The 19,370-nt window shown below is 40.9% G+C and overlaps 1 pseudogene; it reads right to left on the reverse strand.

Moving 5' to 3' along the window:
* Nucleotides 1-1,963: 1,963 nt before the first annotated feature.
* Nucleotides 1,964-19,370, reverse strand: part of LOC108779439 (elongation of very long chain fatty acids protein 1-like) — a 20,517-nt pseudogene continuing 3,110 nt past the window's right edge.

Genomic DNA, 19,370 nt, shown 5'->3' on the forward strand with positions numbered 1-19,370 from the left:
TTTTTTTTTTTTTTTTTTTTAAAGAAAATACTCTCGTTTAACAAAAACGCGCTGAACCGGAAACGAGACGCTGGCGCGGTGGATCCAATCGCAGACGCAGCTTTATTCGCGTAACAGGATAAACAAGCTTGTAGATCAAACGGTATCCCGGAGAGGGTATGCAAAGAGAAGAACGACGAACTGTGCACGGTATATTTGATCTCCAAAAGCTTGAGATAATAGGGAAGATACGAAACGTGTGGGAAAAAGTAGAATAGAAAAAGGTTCTTCAGGTTAGCTTGAATTTTATCGACGCGTAGATCGTAGGTATACATATACATTATATTAGGTGTACAAAAAAGTTTTGAGCTTTAGATTTCATACAACCGAAATAACAATTTAAATTTTATACATCTCTTCCCGCCCTTTTGCGGTTTTAAAGCGCTAATATTTGGCCTTCTAAAATGCGATACGGTTTGGCGTTTGATGCACATAACCTCAAAAATCAGTAGTGTTCACAATGGCAATAACAAAAGAGCATATTCGATTTTTCATCCACTTCGCGTTTCATCTGAAGAAAAATGCTGCTGAAGCCACCGCAATGATTTGTGCTGCATATGGAGAGAACGCTGTAAGTCATGCTACATGTAAAAGATGGTATCAAGAGTTTCGCCGAGGAGATTTCAGTCTTAAAGATGAATCGCGTGCTGGACGCCCTGAAAAGATTGAAACGGACGAATTGCAAGCACTGCTGGATATAAACTCTGCGCAAACTGAAAAGGAGCTTGCAGAACAGCTTGACGTTACGCAGTAAGCCATTTCCGTATGATTACATACGATTACATAAAGATTTAATTTTACAAAAAAGAGCTCAGAACTTTTTTGTACACCTAATAACATCGAGGATCAAACGTTCGAGTGAATATCGAAACTGTCGAGTGGCCACGACGGTGACCGAGGCTTTCGCCGCGACTCCGACCGCCAAATGATTGTGATAGATAGAGAGGTAAATGGTAGGTTTCACAAACGTGGGGTCACGCAGCGTGCAAAATACCGCGGACATCATGACCGCACCGGCTGGCAATACAGAGAGAGATCCTGGGCCTAGGCTTGGATGTTATAACGCTGTTAACACCAGCGATCGCTTTCAATCCACGCAGTTCATCATCCCATATTGATTCCGCCGCGACGGGGACGAGAACGACGGGAGATGAAAAGGACGCGATCAACCGCCATGCTGGATCATCGATTCGTGTGGCTCGAGGATGAGTGCGTGTATGGGTGATCGGTAAAATACAAAATCTTTATTACGTTTTATTAACATCGCGACATATTTAAAAAAAAAGGCGCTGATTGCCAGGGTAAAATTTTTCCTGAAAGCCGACATCATCATCACACCATTGATACCCGTTATCCACTTCGAAACATCGTTGCATCGAATTGTGTTGCATGCGTCATCCACGACGGAAGCCATAGCGAGCTTAACGAGATCATCAGCGCGGGCTACAATGATAGTCATCATCATCATCATGATCATCGTTCTGCATGTGGATCCGATGGCCTACTCAAACTGCGTCCCGAGGGATGGGCGTGGGCGATGATGATTGGCGCGGGGCTTGATTTATGCACTTTCATTCGGTTATACCATGCGGAAAAGATGAAAACATTAATCCTGTTTATTTCATGCGGTTTCAAAGCCGCATCTAACGAACGTCCGATATAGAGTTAAGTTTCGTAAATAATAGATTGCGAAAGCGATAGTCGCAATTCGGTTGTTGTATACGTGGACCATCCACCGTTCGTTATCTCACATTGACGATGACGGGAAGGAAGGACAGAAAAGAGAGACGGCGAGAGAAAGATGGTATAAAGGGTGAGAGAATGAGAGAGCCGGGGGCTAATAAGCGTTCGTGAATCATCGGTACTCCAGCAGCGGGGTCATCGTATCGGGACACCGCGGTAATGATGATCATCGTCATCATCATCATCGTCTCTGCGACCAACAACCACTCATTTGCTTTTCAGCGAGGGACGCCGTGGCGTAAAAGCCACGTGATTGCAGCCGCCCGATTCGTCGGGCGGGCGGACGTGGTGAAACCACATTTTCAGCGCCTTGCACAGCAGCCACTTGAATCTCTATCCCATTATAATTGGAAATTATCGATAAATATTCAGATATGCAAAGTCCATACGAATCATAAAATTGTATATTCTTACTGTCATTATAGGTTATATGACAATAATAAAGATTATACTTATTTTAATGAAAGGTAAATTAGGGAATAAGAGCTAGAAGATATGAGGTAAAAGTAAAGGAGGGAAGGGCAGGAAAAATAGCTTTGGCTTGTTGGGAGGAAAAAAGAGATAAAAATTGGGAAGATATGTATGGGAGAGGAAGAGAAAGTTTTTATAATAGGAATGGATGGGGAATTGCAGCGAAGGAAGTAGAGGGAGGAATAGGATATAATCTTAGACAAAGAGTTAATAGAAAGAGAAAGAGATGTTCAGAGGCGATGGGAGGATGCCAAAATCAGGGAAGCGAGATATAATAAGAAATATAAGGAGATAGAGGCGAAGGGAAAAGGCCCGAGAAGGTTAATTTACAAGAGTTGAAGAGAGGGGATGAGGTTAGGGCCTTAGTGAAGCTTAGATGTGGAAATTTAGAAGAAGCAAATCAGTTTTGGAAAAGGGAAAAGGAGGATAGAGAGATGACGCGTGTATTTTGCGGTGATGGCAAAGATGATTTGGAATATTATGTGAAGTTTTGTCAGAAGGTGGTTTCAAGAGCTAGAGAGGTGAACATTTAGACGAAATTATTAAAATACTTAGGGATGAGAATTTAGATGAAAAAAAAGGAAAAATTCTACGGTGGTTGTGGAAAGAAAAAGAAAAGGCAAATAAGAAAAGAGGTGAGAATTAAAGGAAGGCGTAGGAATCAGTAATAAAATAGGCTTAGGATAGGTAAAGGATAGATGATTGGTGTTAAATGGGCTGTGGTTAAATCTAGTATTTACGAAGCTGTGATAATTTGTATAAGTAAAATAGGATATGATGAGATTAGATAGAATATAATTGCGACTAGTCGTGGGATAAAGATTAGGATAAGGATAGGATAATGGAAAGTTTTACGCAGGAATGTATGGGTTATGAATATTATATGTTTAAGAAATATTGTAAACCAAGTCCCCTTCTTGGCTATTTTTGTAAAGCTGAAGTGTAAATAAATACTACTATTTACTTTAATGAAATATCGAAACACATGACATAACTTTTTTCTAACGATGTCGTAGAAGCTTCTGTAAGAAGAAAAAGGTATGTATACGTTAAATGCCCGCAAAGTGCACCGCTACGTCTCGTATAATTTTGTTTACGGTGTACAAAATTGCTCCATACGCTGAGCAGTTTTCCGAAACAGCCCAGGGGACGAGAGAATCCCTGGCGCGCGGGCTAAACGGATTATTGAAATTCGAGTTAATTCGTTTACGTGTTTAAATGCGACAGCGAGCGGACGCGTCATGCGATCGTATGCAGGGAGCGTCGGGCGAATCTTTTCCGGGCGCGTCGGCTTGCAAAAACAGCCGGGATACGTCCACGGTAATGGCGTTAGCGAGAATTTTTTTAAAAAACACAGAGGAAAAAGAGAAAAAGACCTAGCCCGATAATACACCGTGAAAGTTCGCGAGGGTGAAACAGTGAGTGCCATTTCGAAGCGGGGCGGCGCGTGGACGGCCGTCAGGAAACCCCCTGGAAAAATTCGACGTCGGAAAAATGCAGCGTCCACTGAACTAAAGAGTTGGAGGAAAATTCGATCGAGTTCTGTAGAGACTGTATATTTTCGTACGTAGGAACTTTTTAATACTAAAACAACGCAATAACATAGTTTAATAAATCCTTTTTTTTTTTAATTACGCTTTTGTGTGACATAAATCCTGCAACAATATTTTCAAATATATTATAACGGAATTTAAAAAATGACCATGACATTTCCTTTAAGATGCACTCTACAAAGTAAACAAAAATGTTTATTTATCTCGCACAATACACACTTATTTGCTTACAAAGAACAACCTATTTCACAGTCTAATAACAAAAAAGTATATTAAATCTCTGCATTCTCTCTCGGGCGAGGTAAAGGATTAATAAAATTCCTGTCGAAAACGGTCAATTCTACGGTTTGTTTCAACTTTTCATTTCGCAAAACGGAGTCGTGACCGTCGGAGCACTGACGAGAAATGGCTAACGCGCCTATTTCAAAGCATTGACGAGGGCGTTGAAAAATCTGGAAAATCTCGAGCCCGAAAATTCCATTGAATAAAGGGGGGGGGAGGAGGAGGGGGAGGCAGGGTTACTAGCGATGGTGCTCAACGCTGGACGGTTTATAGCCATTGTGCTTTCGCCCATGGCGCAATCAAAGCGAGAATCGAATGGCGGTCCGAGTGAGCGCAATTTCACAGGGCATGAAACACTGACTTCATTATCCGGTTGTTAATCCTACGCCATAGACTCTTGTCCTCTCGCTCGCTCCACCTCCTGGCTGCGACGTTAAATTCGAAATCGATGAGCTAGCCACCGATGTAAAACTATAGTTCGAGGTGTTGGTTGGTTGAGAATATTTCTCGCAACTTTATTATTATATTATGTAAAAAGCTTTCAATTAGTCAATAAATATATTTCCGTTATGTATGTTAATCTATAAGATATATTTCACGCACTCTTTTACACAAAATTCAATAAATAATTATACATCGATTATTTTTAGGAAATGTATAGGATTCATTTCTTTAAGATAATTTTTACGTAAATGACGCAAATAAGTTCACACACAACACACAGACGTATATAATACATTAAATAAAATTAATTATTAGATCACTTTATTAAAACACCGATACACGTAGGCTGTTGTAATCGCTAAAAAGTTCCTTGAACATTCGGTCTGTATTTTTATTGCGTATTCCATCACGTAACGCTTGCATTGTGTACTACATACGTAATCGAATTTACAAAGTCTCGACATTTAAAAGTAAGACGGTACGGTCAGAAAAGAGGAAAGCAAAATGTCAATTCAATTAAAAAGTAGACTCTCGAAAATTTCAAGTAACAAGAATAAAAGGGGCTAATGAGAGTATATTCGCTGTTATTGGGGCGATAAAATATAAGATATATTGTAGTAAAAAAAGAACAAAGGAAATTAATACAATTTTCACTACATTAATTACTAATTAATTTTTACTGCATTATAACAGCGAATACATTCTCATTAGCCCCTTTTATTCTTGTTATTCAAAATGTCAATCATTAGGCTATAAATTGAACAATTTATAAATAATGTATCTATACGTTTTGTATGTTGCATGATCGAAAGCCTTAAAAGTCTTAAAACACTTCGTGTTTTGTAATAAAAGTGGATACCCGCATGCGCGTGCTGCATGTTACAGTATCCTGTTAAACTGTTGGAATAATTTTAGTAAGTATATAAAATAACGCTGTATCAGAAATATTGCGCGGACGTAGAGATGAACCTAATCGACTCAATACGATTCAACCGTGTGTATATCCTTCCGATTATTATCTATACTCGACGACGTTGCGACACCGCCTTTTAGGTTGCTGACCTGTGACATGCGGAAAGGCCGGTTTATTATTTATCAGGCTACCGTATCCCGTGACTAAAGCTACCCCGTATACACGCTTGTGAAAAATGCACAAGCGCCGTGTCGCGCGCGCACAAACCCCACGCGACCATTACGCGATTTACTCGCGTATAGAGAAGCGAAATGAGAGACGAATTCAGGAAATTCCGACTGGAAAAGTTCGACACTGTTTTCTCATTTCTTTTTTTATTTTCTCCACGCTCCTCCCTGTTCCTCCACCGGCTGACCGCGAAGTCGCTGCACGCGAGCCGTACGCGGCCGTTGAAGCGCGGTGTTCCTTGAGAACGAAACGCGTGTGACGGTGGGCTCCGTCCGCGCGTTCGTGCGTACCTGGGGTAAGAGGGCTGGTATGTAGGAAGTAATAAGCGGGGTGAATAGCGTATCCATAATGCACAACGCCGGTCCTCCCTCTCTATATTATGCGTTTCCCACCGCGCGTGAGCGCCCGACGCTCTACGATCTTTCGCTCCTTCCCTATCCCGCGGTTCGGTATTACATCCCCGACCTCTCCAACCCATCGGCAACGCCACCCTTTCTCACACCGTATTGCGTAAGACTGCACTTACTCGCATTCATCGCGGCAGCCGGATTGACAGGGTCAATGCGCTCGGCTACGCGCGCGAATGTTGACACGTCGCGTCGCCGCCGCATGACGATTCTCGTCTCGTTGCACTATTCAACGACCATGTTTACATCTATAATATGCTTTGATATCCGTCGTACCGATTGACCGATTTTCTCTGACGCTTGTCAATTGCGTGCAGCTGTACAGTGACGATAAAAGGTATACAAACACATGATACGCGTCTCCATCTCTTCGTAAAATCGAAAAGCGGGAACATAAAAGATGGAAATATAAAATATTTGTCGGACGTTTTTGTTTACCCACTGTCTGCATACGTGAGACAATAAAAAATGATACAATATTAAAGGGTGAAGCCCAGCGAAGAGTATTTCAGACGGCGAAGTCGTGAGAGAGTGAGAGAGAACGAGGTTCCTCGGGGGCAACCCGCCACTATTTGATCGCCATTAAATTATTCATTCGCACACTCCTCTTCGTGTCCTCCTGAAATGTCAGGAAGGTTCAAAGCCCGACGGGCGTACGGTTGCGAATAATAGAACGTATAAATCGCGGTACCGGTTTCGCAAGCGCATGTGCATCGAATTTCCGGCCTGCGTCTATTCGTAATCGCGCGCTGATGAAAACCTCATTAGAAGTAGTTAGAGGGAGACGACGAGCGAGAAAGTCAGCGCTTCGTTTATATAGGACGCGGGAAAAAATGTAATCAGCGCGCCGCGACGCTATCGCACGATTATACATATAAATCACCGGGGCGCGGGACATACATCACCACACATGACTCTCTCGGGTGCCCAGGCTTACGCACGTACGTCCTATATTCCCGAGAGAGAGAGAGAGAGCACGCGGGGTGCGAATGAACGATGCCTTCCAGAGTGGAGAAGACAGAGGAAGAGGAGGAGGAGGAGGAGGCGGAGGAAAGGACGTATTCAACGGAGAAAGAGAGGTTCGCCCCGCGGTGCGAATAAACGACGTTTCGCGAGTGCACGTATAACGAAAGAAGGGAAGGAAGACTGTTCGAATGGAGGAAGAGAGAGAAAGACAATCTAATGTGCACGCCTCTCTCTCTCTCTCTCTCTCTCTTTCTCCCTTTGCGCTTTCATATTTTCATCCGGCCGTTCGCTACCGCCTACCCCTTGCCGTCGCAAAGGAGTCTCTGTAAAATCCTCTCATCTGAACGCTGCGTATATACGGTTCAGAGTCCGCGTAAGGACCCCCGTATGTGTTTCACCAGGTCAGGTCAACGACCCGTGCGCCTGGCGGGGCAGGGCGCGGAGGCGGAGGGCGGAAGAGAGTGGAAAAGGGGTGAACGAAGGGAGGGATGGGGCGAAACGCGGTCCTCCAGATATTGCGTCCTCCCGGTGAATGCACTCCTCTCCCTGTACGCGATGCGACGTAAAAAAAAAAGAGAGAGAGAGAAAGAGAGAGAGGAAAGCGCGCGCGCGCTCCACCGCAGTTGGTGCGTCACGTGCGTGCGCGGAACCGCGCTCGTTGCTGGCTGCATTATTCAATGGTACATACCAGTACATACGCCTCTGCCGGACCGAAGAAAGCGGCACGACGCGCCGACACGATGGGTTAGGTGGCGCGAGGTAATTATTCTTTCCCTGAAATCTGAATGCAAGACGAGACATCGCCAGGAGTCCACCGTCGTTACGGTGGTATTTATTTTAACTCGTTCACAACACAGTCACGTATTAACATCGGAACGAGGCGGAACTCGTCTCTGCTTCGAGATCCTCTCGCGGAAAATGTGAAAGTCAAATTGGATAATGAACGGCCTGAGATGCAAACGCTGAAAACAAATCGTATTAGGGAGAAGAACGCGAAAAGAAAGTACTTCTATATATATATTTCGTACGTTCATGCTGCGTATTAATATCTCATTATTTAATCACGATTGTTAATCGTTTCGATCACCGCGATGTCAAGTCCTTGATAAATTTGCCCCACGCAGCTTAAGTGAATCTTATCTATTGTTATCATCGATTTTAATTCGAACCCTCTCTGAGAAGCAAACAGGTGCATCTACCGATATCGTCGTCACGTACACGTGATGGAATAAAGGTACTACAGAAATTTGAGTTGTGTTCTCCATAAATACCATAAACATAGTAAACTTTACGTTAAATTTACTTATCGAAGAACACAGGAATTTTTGGTCAATAATAGTTGCTTTCAATTTACACACAAGTGAAACTGAGTATGAAATACTCAGATTAATGACGTCACTACTTGCTTACTTTGGTAAAATTAACAAATAGGCAACACAGGTTTATAACCTCACTTTTACAGTAAGTCTACGAGACTCAATAAAGCACACCTTGTGCAGTTTGTAGGTAAAAACTCAGTTGAATCTCACTTCTCAGAATGCAAAAGGAACGCGCGTTCAACTGAGTTATGACGTCACAAGTGAGAATGATCTGAGAATCGGAGTAAATGGAAAGCAACTATTGTTTCTTTCGATCGATTTATTTCAAAATAGTTAGATGCGGAAATAATAGATCTGAAAGTTCAATGTCGTCATAATCTTTTGAGCCGAGGTTGTTTCTCCGACTAGATGACTGATCGTTAGCGAGTGTGTGTGTGTGTGCGTGTTGAGTGTGTTACGAGTGAGCCGACCAAGGTCCTTTTCATCCCTCTGAAGCGGCCGGATTGAACGGCGCTTTTCGAAAGCGGGACGCATCGAGCGAGAACTCTCTTCAGAGCGAATGTGAAAAGCAGCACGGTCAAAGGAAAAGAGGCAGAGTGGATTGGGTGAAAATACAGACGGAGTGGGACCCGGTCTGAAGGCGTGGCGTGGGCGCCTGTGGGTGCCACCGACGAATCACTCCTCGAATCGACTACACTCGCTTTCGTTCCGACTCACATTTCAAGCTTCCCACCGCGATGGCCTTTCGGGACGTGACACGACGCGGCGATCCCGGCTGTCGCGAAAGGAAATACGGATCTAATATTCCGCATACGTATATCCCTCCGCTGCTACATGATTGGTACTGAATGAAGAACACCTTTTGACGAAATGCAATATGCGAGATACAACGCTACGGAGTATGTCCGATAGATCCGATTCGAATTCCACGTTATTACAGATACACGATATATCGGGAATGAAACTGCGCGTTTCCAAGCTTTAATATTGTTGGCCAATATGTGTACAAAGATAACTCGACTGCGAAAAAGCTGAAATGGAAATATCTGGATAATTGTGATTTAATTGCATGCCTTAAGCCGTAATCACACTAGCGATTGCGCGATTGTGATTGACGATATTGGGGATTATTTCTCAACCAATCGGAGCGGAGCAGTCACCGATTGCTTTGTTCCGATTGGTTGAGAAATAATCGTCAATCACAATCACAATCGCTAGTGCGATTACGGCTTTACGTTAAAAGGAATATCTAATAATTGTTCGGTACGGACAGACGACACGATGCTTATACATGGCTCAAAATATGCGGATAATTGGAATTCCTGATACATGTCGTGCTGATCGACGGCAACATAATGCAGAGAAAGCGAAATGTGCGAGCGTGGAATTGCTGGGTTCCATTAGCGAGCGTTTTATTTACCACCCTAATACGCGATAATCACGCGTGTATGCGTCAAACTGAAATGGTTATATAAGTCCATGTACTGAAAGCACACATTAGTGCACTTACGTTGAAAAATATAAAATGAAATCTCCGACAAAAGGAGAAAAAAAACCCAGCTTTTCGCGTGTGAATACTTTCGGCAGGTATAATTAACAGCTTGAAGTGTTCTAAGCAAAAACTGGGATAAAAATAGACTAGATGCTAATTATTACATGTTTATACTTACACAACAAGCGTAAACGTCTCATTAAGATTAGAATATTGATTATTATTAAAATGAATGCGCATAATAAAAACTCATGTACATACATTTGATCCGTTAAGATTATCGCAAGAACCGGTTATTATCGCAATATCCGCCATACCATCAAGTGTGTGATTCTCAAACCGTGGTTTGAACTCGTCGACGACGTCTTTCACGACGTGACGAGCAATAAATCGACGTGGTAAAAAGAAATGCTTCGGTAGGTTGATACCGAGGCCGGTGAACCGGTTTCGGCTGCGTTTAATGCAGATGTGCCAGGACCCCCTACGAAATCTTGTAATGAAACGATTTAGACGCGGAATCTACACCTAAATCGAGTGCCGACTAGATGCTCTTTCTCTCGCGACCGGTAGAAATAAAGACTGATCCTCTCGTCCAAAATAACGTCACGAGTCTTTTCAAGTTTCCTCGCAGCGACATTGTTGACAGCTCGGTGTAATCATAAGGGAAAAAAAGGTAATATCGCAGCCCCCCAGATCTCAGCTGCCGACTTTGTCTCGTAATGGCTAGCTAAAATATCACCTCGCGCACAAACTAGGAATGCTGTCACTAGTTGGACGTTATGGAATAAGTGAGAAGTCTAATTTTGCGATACTTTTGCCATTCGAATTAATTCTGATCTGTTCGGATTTACTATACGATCGTATCATCGCATATTTGAATCAATATAATGGAAAAGCTCTGAGAATAGAAAACACAGAAAAAAATCTTACATTGACAGGTGACGCCGTTAAGGGGATGCTGGAGTCACCGACGGAACACTCATTTCGAATTTCTCGTGCCATTTCGTTTTCCTTGTTTACAGAATAGAAAAACCTTTTCCAGAATAAAAGGGAAAACACAAACAAATCCGGGAAAGTCCAAACCGGTGTGAGAATCCCCCCAAAAATTATCACGTAGGTTCTTTCTTCACATATATATAAATGAATGCAAGAATATATTTAAACAAAAAGGACTTTTCCGGATTTGACTAATTTATAAGATTATCGTGAGACCTTCAAATTATAATTTTGAAGCTTGCAAAAGAAATGGCACGAGAAATATGATTTGAGTGTACATAACCTCACATTCAAGCGATATATAGATATAGCAGAACAAAAAATGTACGTAACGTTTTACTTAATGTATCCAAATATTTTCTTGATGTATGTAATATTTTAATTGGAATTAAAAATCTGTTTCATCGACATCGATTAAGTTCGGCCGTCTCTCCAGCATCGCCTTTAAATATTGGAGAAAAAAGTTTTTAAATAAAAATATTAGTAAGAAAATAAATTATGTTTTGTGGATCAAATAGACACTTAAAAGACAAATAGGGTTAAATAAATCACGCAATTTGTCAAATTGTATCAAAGATCCGATAATCAATCATATGTGTTCATCAAATGGAGATCATATAAAACGGAGATAGCCATAGCTAAATTTTCAAGATACACAGTTTCGCCTAACTTCACTCGTATCAGAAGTTTCGTCGAGTGTTCGCAGAGAAGGACGAGATGATCGTTCGCGTTTCTGCCGCGGCGCGTGACAAATCGCGAGCCGCGAAACCGTTTCGCGGCGACGACGCAACTATTCCATTAAAATTCGCAGCGGTGGCGGCGGCGGCGAACGATAACGACGTCGGAGGTACAGCCGGGGCCGCACTCCGCGTCGCGGCGTCATTGTCGTCGCCGTCGTCGTCGGCGACGGCGCCGACTAAGCGCACCCGCGAAAGTTTCGTCCGTCGCGATGCGCGACGTGACACGTCGCGGTGCCGCTTCAACCGTCGGCGAGATTATATGCGGAATCCGTATACCTCGACGATAAACGGGTTTCTATAGGCTCGTGCGAAATACCGGGTGGCTTGACAAGAGCAATTTATCATGCTCGATCTGTATTTGCATACGTCGTCGGAGAGCCCCGTCGCTCATGCCCGCCGCGACATCACATAGTCGAGTGCCTTTTGAAATTTGCGTGTTTGCGAATACGAGGCTCTATCTCTCTCTCTCTCTCTCTCTCTCTCTCTCTCGGTCTCTTTCATTCCCGCGTGCCTCCCGCCTTTTCCGCCTTGTCCCACCTTCGTACACACACGGCGATCGCCCTCTGAACTCGACGAAGCCTCCCTCCTCTTTCTCTCGCTCCGCAGCCTCTCTCGTCGCTTCAAACGTCCCCGACGAATGCCTGCGAGCTTCTGTTCGAGACAAACGATGCGCGAGATATGAATTCGTGCGCGCGGGACTTAACTGATCGTTTCGAGGGACACTCGCCCGATCTGCCGCGCGCGTTGGTAATCGCATAGGACACTTGCCGGACACGCTGAAAGAGGTCCATCTATATTCTATAGCGTGCGTCCGTCTGTGGTGCTGAGAGAACGCTCGGCGACCCGTAAATTTCAGTTACGCGTAGGTGCCGTATTTGATTCTCATCAGACGCGTTTAGCCGTCCCTCATTCGCACGGGTGAAGCGATGAGCGGTGCGATGAACCAACTTGGAAAACGATGAACAGACAGGTTAACTTGGGTAGATCATATCGGGACTATATTTCACATTTCCGTTTACACCCGAGCGACCTTAGGCCCCTTCTTCTACCTTCTGCTCTGCAACGCGACCAGAACGTCCAGTTCTCTCTCTCTCTCTCTCTCTCTCTCTCTCGGTCGAGAATATATACGAGAGCTCGAAGCTTTAGGGCCAGTGATGGTCACGCCTCTTTCTCCAAACGGCCGCCAGGCGCAATCCTCGATACAGATAAGTCATGTCCATCATTTTTCAACACTCGTGCGATTCTCCTAGGCCTCCCTCCCCCAGGACTTCCCTCTTTCAACGGTCACACCGCGGGCAATATCGGACGGGCGAGCGCGCAACGGTGACGATTTCTCATCGGCCGGACTTTTCCAGCGGCGCGAGTTTTATCTCGCGCTTCCACCCTTAATTTGATTAATCGACGAGGATCTTGACCCTCCGCGCCGGCATTAATCACCGGTCCGGTCGTATGCATACATGGCCGCGGCATTAGGAGCGCGCCCCGCGCGCCGCGTCCGGAGACGCGCGACGATCTCTCGCCATTTGTTAGAACTGCTTGTTTAGAGAAGAAGCTTTACACACTCGACCGGCTCTTCCGCCTCGGTGCGCGGATATTAATGGCGGATTAATTCGGCGGAGGTATACGTCCTCGATGTTACGTGAGAGACTCGTACTAGTTGGGCTCGCGGTGTCTCCCCGTCACCTGCCCGCGATCTTTTCGGTTGTCACGCCCAGGAAGAAGATCGATATTCTTTTTTTTTTTAATTACAATAATTACGTTTTGCTTTCTTCCTCTTATAGAGGGGACCCCTTACATTTTATAAGAAAATATGATCAATCGAAAAAAAAATTTCAGCAAATATTTATCCACATATAGTAAAGCGCAAGTTCGGGCTTTCGTCACGGAATCGTAAATCATGATGCGTTAAGCCCGTGTCACACTACGGACTGTGGACGCGGATCGGATTGAGATTGCGGATCGCGCAACGGAATTCGGCCAATCAAGACAAAGCAGCTTTATCTCGATTGGCTGAATTCCGATGCGCGATCCGCAATCTCGAACCGATTTATATTTTGATATTCAAGAAAGGGATGAGAATGAGAGGAAAAAAAAATTCTATCGTGTGGTTAAATACACTTTGGACAAACAAAAAGAAAATTAAAAACCAGAATAAAAGAACACATCATGGATGGTAAATCTCACAATTATTCGCCAGTAGTCACAGAGCATCAATTAAAATTCAATCACAAAATGGATTGGGAAAATATTATAATATTAGATTCGCAGAACCCTCTTTCTACAAAAGATCCATTTCAGAAATGATCCACATAAAAAAACAAACAAATGGAATTAATACATCATAATTAATAGAATTTAAATGATTAATTTTACATTCAGTCGGGTAACTAATTCTCAACAATTGCTGGAAGTCCATGGACAATAATACTGACTACATTCAACTTCAACAATTCATTAGACGAAATTGTTTAAACATAACTAAGAATTTGTTTATAATTGTATTAAAATGACAGGCGACAAATTAACAAATTATCTAATCATCTGATTACGTTCTCATATTAAAATCATTATTAGCGTTAAATAAAACGAACGTCAAAGATATAATTATTATTTGATTACTGATGATGGTCAAATTAAAGGCCGAAACGTTTAATTATGTGTACTTAAAATAAAATTTCGTTTTAATATTCCACGAAATATAGAATAATTTCGCTAAATCTATCCAGTGTTGTGGTACTTATATGCTCATTTCAATCTCTTCAAATTCCTTTGTTTATTACTAAACCACATTAAAATTATATGATTGTTTAAATACACTTTTTTTTATATTTTCAATTATAATTTATATATTTTAGTTCCTGTTTTAATTTGACGTTAATGACGATTTAGAATCATGATACGGACGATTTTCTTGTTTCGACTGTGAGAGACAATATCCATGAGTTTACTTTCGACTTGATTGACAATAAATTGACCAATTGACTATGGCTTTCTGTATTATTATTGTAATTAATTTGTTAATGTCCACGTTATTATTTATGATTGAAAAGGGCTCCGTACAAGTCGAAACGTTTCATTTTTAATTTTTAATGTATAGTATTGAATAAATATTGTCAACTTTATTTCGGCTTGTTTTATACCGTTAATTTAATATCGTTACTTTTTTTAAAATTACATAAGCAATCAGTCGCACTTGTACGATTTTTAAAGGATACGAATTCACTTGTACTTCTTTTACATATTTACTTTTATTTTTTACAGTGGAAATGGATAAGTAAAACACATAATTGTTATAACGTGGTTTGACTTATGACACAATTTTTTTATTACATTTTTATTTGCAAACGATTTTATACGATCCGTTTTATATTAATGCACGCCGCGATGTCAGTGCAATACGACCTGTTCAAGAGCAGAGCAGGCGAGCAAAAACAGCCGATTAGAAAAGATTCACTCGCTATTGAGAGACGCTAAACGCTCGCCCTGATTTCGAGTTGGTGGCAGACCCCTGCTGCCGGAGGGTCGCAGGTCTTGATTTACTAGCTGTTTATACCCTTTCCAACCCCTGGGGCCTGTATTATAACCGTATTTATACTAATAGCCTCGCCCAGAGCTGCGCTAGGTTCACAGGTCTAGGTGTGATTTACCGACAATGTTGTCGTTATTAAACTCGATGGATAAGAAAAATAAAATGGCAACACAATAGCGTATGTACGCGGACCAAAGGGTGGTGACAATAACGTTCGGCTATTACCTGTCAGCCGCGTAAGATTATGACTTCCGTCTCAAAGAACATCGAAAGGAGGAGAAGCTTTTGGGAAGTACCGAAATACATTCGAGAGCAGCTAGGTGTTGACAGAAATTAAACTACATATCCGTTTAAATATCGTATATCACTGTCCCCAGAAAAAGAAGAGTCGCAATCATCTGGGTAATAAACGTAAAGGTAGACTAATCCACATAAAAATATATCTTTACGATTCCTCTTCAATACGCACGACGTTAAATCGACCTAAAATCGACCCTTATTTATCTCAAGTAATATCTGTCATGCATAATTAAAAATTAATTTACGATTGAAACTGTTGGGCGGGGTAGAAGATATAATCTCCTTTAATAAATTCGCGCGATGCTTTGTCAACAAGACGGTGAAAGATTAAGCTGTTCCTCTGGAAAATCGATAAATCAGGAAGTTCTACATGTCATCGTATATAGATACAGAGAGAGAGTGGTCGAGCGATACGAGTGGATGGAAGGAAGGAAGGAAGGAAGGAGGAAGGAGGGACCGTGGGGCGTAGGGATCTCTCCAGTAACAGGATGTAATTATGATCGGTGAGATACGTCACGCATAACCCCCGTATTGACGTCCACAAATCACGCCGCACGGCCGGCCAAGCGGGTATCTCCGCGCCACTCGGGGGACTACGATCCTCAAACTCAGAGACGGCCCTAACGCGACACTAAATCCAGAATTATGTACGCCGCCGCGCGTGTAGACATCGACGTGGACGCGCCCGGGGATCTCCCGAGGATTCGCCGTGTCAAACGTGGGAAATGTGACGCTCGCGAAATTAGCACTTAAGGCGCACTCGTGAGATACCATCACCTGCACGCCCGACGAGACTGGAGCGTGCGATAGTGCAATGTGCAAGCACGTGTGTGCACGCGGACTGTACAACTGTTTACCTTTCGACTTTCAAGATATTAGCATGCAAACCGTTTGCACGGTACTGTTTTACGCTACTTACCATTATAGATGATAAATATTGTACGTAGGAAATTGCGGAGTAATAACGAGATATACACGCGTTCGTGTTGCGCATAGAGATATATTTAATATTTTATTATACTAAATAAAAAAGAAGGAATCAATTTTATTGAACTGACGGTGTTCGTTCGATAAAATTGTACTCAGGCTTTCTTCGACTTCTTATAAGCATTATAAAAGAAATTGAAAAAGAATAACAAATTTATACAGCAATTAATACATGTTATGGTAGAATAGTATTTCACCATCTTGGTACCGCAATTGAATATAAAACCTTGCATACAACCTACCGTTATGAATGCAATATGTGTCTGTTTTAACAAAAGCAATATTTAATATCGATAATTACATCGAGCAATTATGGTATACAGATTTAATGCTTACCATTTGTAGAACAGTGATCCACTTTTTGATTGGAACAAGTAATCGTTGTACGTTCGATCCAAAGGTGCTCAGAAAATAATAGGAATACATTACGACGTGTACAAAACCATTGAGTGACATCGCAATCATATTAAAACTATGACTGAAGTAACTGAGCACCAACCAAGTGTAGATAAATGTGGAAGCATGATGATACGTGTGTAGAAATGAGATCTGACGATCTTTCTTCCTCAAAACAAATACTACAGTTTCAATGAGATCGAATAGTTTAAGCATTAGTCCCCACCACATTAATGCAAGTACCTACAATAAGAATCTATTTAACAATAATTAATACGTTGAGAATGGCGAATAAGAGTCAATCTAAATCTGATAATATATTCTAATATTCTATATTTAAATTCTATTTAAATTCTATCTATTGTCATCCCACTTGTATTAATTTTTGCCGAGTTATATCTGCTCTTCAACTTCACGTGCTTTATTTATCGATTTATTATATATTTCCCAAACATTTAAAATGTACCTACTAATTTAAATAGTACATTTAGACTGTTTTTTTATTTTTGGCAAAATTTAAAAGTTTATATTAGGTGTACAAAAAAGTTCTGAGCTTTAGATTTCATGCAACCGAAATAACAATTTAAATTTTATACATCTCTTCCCGCCCTTTTGCGGTTTTAAAGCGCTAACATTTGGCCTTCTAAAATGCCATACGGTTTGGCGTTTGATGCACATAACCTCAAAAATCAGTAGTATTCACGATGGCAATAACAAAAGAGCATATTCGATTTTCCATCCACTTCGCGTTCCATCTGAAAAAAAATGCTGCTGAAGCCACTGCAATGATTTGTAATGCATATGGAGAGAACGCTGTCAGTTATGCTATATATGTAAAAGATGGTATCAAAAGTTTCGCCAAGGAGATTTCAGTCTTAAAGATGAATCGCGTTCTGGACGCCCTGAAAACATTGAAACGGACGAATTGCAAGCACTGCTGGATATAAACTCTGCGCAAACTGAAAAGGAACTTGCAGAACAGCTTGGCGTTACGCAGCAAGCCATTTCCGTACGATTACATACGAATAAAGATTGAATTTTACAAAAAAAAAAGCTCAGAACTTTTTGTACACCTAATACATATATAACATACCTTTTCGCTGTAATTGCCGCAAAGTTCATCGAGTGACTCGCAATACCTCCACACAGCAGCGAATGGTCTACCATATATCACAAAATGACTTAATATCCAAGCATTTGCAATAATTTGAAGGAGATTGTAACATTGCATAAAAGTTTTCAAACAGTACGGTTGTCTGTTTTTCATGAGTTGCGGACCAGCAAAGTAGACGGTATAAAGATAGACTATCGATATAGAAATTATTGATATCGGCGCAGATACTAATGACCATTTCATTACTCGTGTATCTGTAAAATCTGTATAATAGAAGTTAACATAATTTTGAGAAAAAATGTTTGTAATGTCACTCTTCTTCAAAAAGTTTAAAGATTAAAAATTTCTCTGACATATGTATATACACATATATGTGTACATTTAAAACTTACTAGCCACTCCGAAATCCATTTCCGAAATATAATAATTAGATTCAAATTGTTGAGCCATAATTTCACTTCGACGAACGTGTGTTTCCTATGCTCGAATAAAACTAAGCGGTAGCAAAGAGAAACCACAACTTTAAAACCTCCAATATTTTTATATTATTCATATATGCACACACACACACACACACACACACACACACACACACATATATATATATATATATATATACACACACATTGTTTCGTAATATGCAGTACAAAAACCTTTAAAGATTTTTTATTCCGAACAATTATAATGATTATAGACTTGTCATCACTACACGAAATGCAATAACAAAATAAGGTTCATAAATGAAAATTATAATTTAAAAAATATAAAGGTTTCCATTTTACAAAATACAAATTTATCATTTTATTATTTAATAAAGTTTACACGACATAATTTAATATATTCAAGTATGTTTAAATATTCATAATAAATACTAATATATAGTTAAACGTTTGAATAAATTAAAAACACCTTGAAACGTCCTATTACATTTAGTATTTAAATATCTTGAAATTAGATGTTCGTATTATTAATATAAAAAAGAACATATTTTTTTATAGTTAATAATTTCTTACGCCAACGTATAAATTATATGCAAATATAGTTTTTGTATCACAGAAATTATATTTATGCAAATATAAAGGCCTCTGTACACGGTCAGTAATACTGTCAGTATCAACGAATATTGACAATATTATTGATTGTGTGTGGTTAATATTAATGGATTGACGTAGAATACTGACGATGATTTGGACTTAAATACATGCTTTTTCCCAGGGAATGGAAAGTTACTTTTTAAAAGTAACTAGTTACAGTTACTCGTTACCGAGTAAAAAATGTAACTAGTTACAGTTACAGTTATCGCTTTTTAAAAGTAACTCGTTACAGTTACCGTTACTTGAAAAATAACTTTTCGTTACTTTTCCGTTACTTTTTTAAAATCAATTTAAAAATGTACTTTTGCATTTTTTTTTTTTAAATGTAATACTGACAAATATATAGTTTTATTTAAA

The sequence above is a fragment of the Cyphomyrmex costatus genome, unplaced genomic scaffold, assembly GCF_001594065.2.
Source record: "Cyphomyrmex costatus isolate MS0001 unplaced genomic scaffold, Ccosl1.0 scaffold6, whole genome shotgun sequence".
Lineage (NCBI taxonomy): Eukaryota > Metazoa > Arthropoda > Insecta > Hymenoptera > Formicidae > Cyphomyrmex > Cyphomyrmex costatus.